Source organism: Mandrillus leucophaeus, unplaced genomic scaffold, assembly GCF_000951045.1.
Source record: "Mandrillus leucophaeus isolate KB7577 unplaced genomic scaffold, Mleu.le_1.0 Scaffold761, whole genome shotgun sequence".
Classification (NCBI taxonomy): Eukaryota; Metazoa; Chordata; class Mammalia; order Primates; family Cercopithecidae; genus Mandrillus; species Mandrillus leucophaeus.
Genome location: NW_012108264.1, coordinates 15,796 through 18,228, shown reverse-complemented (window position 1 = coordinate 18,228; position 2,433 = coordinate 15,796).

The following is a 2,433-nucleotide window of genomic DNA, read 5'->3' as shown; positions in this document are numbered from 1 at the left end:
TATATATATATATATAAAATACAAAAAATTAGCCAGGCATTGGGCTGTGTGCCTATAGTCCTAGCTACCCAGGAGGCTAAGGTAGGAGGATCGCGTGAGCCCGGGAGGTCAAGGCTGCAGTGAGCCATGATTGCGCCACTGCACTCTAGCTTGGACAACAGAGTTGTTATCAGTGGAAGGTATTTGAGTCACATGGCACCAAAATATATTAGACAAGGCTAATTTGTAGGGGTCTGCAGCAACCTCAAATCTTGCTTCCTCAGAAGAAGGAATTCAACCAAGGGACCTAAGGCAGAAGGAGAAACCAAGGCAAGTTTTAGAGCAGGAGTGAATGTTTATTGAAAAGCTTTAGAGCAGGAATAAAAGGAAGGAAAGAACATATACTTGGACGAGGAGCAAGTGTGTGACTTGAAAAACAAGTGTGAGGTTTGACCTTTTGACTTGGGGTTTTATACGTTGGCATGCTTCTGGGCTCTTGTTACTTCTTCCCTGATTCTTCCCTTGGGGTGGGCTGTCTCCAGGCACATTCCTGAACCTACTTGCCTAACCCCTGAGGCCTTCTCGAGAAGCCAATGATCACATTTCAGGTGTTTTCTATTTGTTAGGATCCTGCCTTTCCCTGGCACCGGCTGTGACCAATTATTATTTTATAACGACACTTAACTGCCTGACCATGACCTGATGGTTGCCTGACATTCCTGATATTTGTGTGTGTTGGGCGGAGCCCTCTCCTGCCCTGCTCATGCGTGACCAGCTAACTACTGTAACAAAGTGAGACTTTGTTTCAGAAAAAAAAAAAAAAAAAAGAATGCACCGAGCAGGGCGGCGGGCGCGGTATCTCATGCTTGTAATCCCAGCACTTTGGAAGGTCCGGGTAGGCCGATCACCTCAGGTCGGGAGTTCGAAACCAGCCTGGCCAACATGGTGAAACTCCATGTCTACTAAAAATAAAAAAAATTAGCCAGGTGTGTGGTGTGCACCTGTAATCCCAGCTACTCGGGAGGCTGAGGCACGAGAAGTGCTTAAACCCAGGAGGCGGAGGTTGCAGTGAGTCAAGAGTGTACCACTTCACTCCACTGAATTTGGCAATGAGGAGGCTACTGGGGGCCTGAGAAAAAGCATTTTTGCTGGATTCGTGGGGTGAAGGAAAAATTGAGTGTGTTGAAAAATGAATAAGCTGGATACACTGGCTCATGCCTGTAATCCCAGCACTTTAGGAGGCTGAGGAAGGAGGATCACTTGAGACCAGGAATTCAAGATCAGCCTGGGCAACACAGCAAGACCCCATCTCTACAAAGGAAAATAATAATAAATGAGAAGAGACAAGCCATTCCTAGAAGATTGAAAAGAAACAAAAATGCATATAAACATATATCAAGTTCCTCACATAGCCATTGTATAAGTCAGAATTTTCCAGATAGGTAGATAAGAGGGGATTTATTAGGGGAACTGGTTCACATGACTATGGATGCTGAGAAGCCCCATGATATACTATCTGCAAGCTGGAGAACCAGGGAAGCCAGTGGCCTAATTCAGTCTGAGTCCGAAGGCCTGAGAAGCTGTGGGCCCCTGGTCTTTGGGTCCCAGAGTCTGAAGATCTGAGAACCTAGAGTTCATATGTCCAAAGGCAGAAGCAAATGGGTGTCCCAGCTCCAGAAGACAGAGTGAATTAGACTTTCCTCTGTCTTGTTAGTCTATCCAGGCCCTCAACAAATTAGATGATGCCTGCTCACATCAGGCAGCTCTTCCTTACTCAATCACTGAGTCAAATGCCAATCTCTTCCAGAAATACCCTCACAGACATAGCCAGAAATAATGCTGTACCAGCTATCTGGGTATTCCTTGACCCAGTTGAGTCGAAACCTAAAATGAATATCACAGCCATATAGAAAAGAAGCCTATTTCAAGTGACTTGAAACATAGCATTTGATTGAAATTATTATTATTATTTAAGACAGGGTCTCACTCTGTCACTCAGACTGGAGTGCAGTGGCCCAATCATGGCTCAAGCAGCCTCAACCTCCTGGGCTCAAGTGATCCTCCTGCCTCAACCTCTCAAGTAGTTGGGACTATAGGTATGTGCCATCTCACCTGGCTAATTTTACTTTTTGTAGAGATGGTGAGGGTGGTCTAGCTATGTTGCTTAGGCTTGTCTCAAACACCTGGCCTCAAGCAATCTTCCTGCCTTCACCTTCCAAAGTGCCGTGATTACAGGAGTGAGCCACCATGCCCAGGTGATTGCAGTTATTTACTCGGCATACCCTAAAGACAAAAGCAAATAGCAAAGAAGTCTTAAATTATATTCAATAATCTTATGGGTTTTTTTTTTCTTTCTTTCTTTCTTTGAGACGGAGTCTCTTTCTGTCACCCAGGCTGGAGTGCAGTGGTGCGATCTTGGCTCACTGCAACCTCTGCCTCCTGTGTTCAACTGAT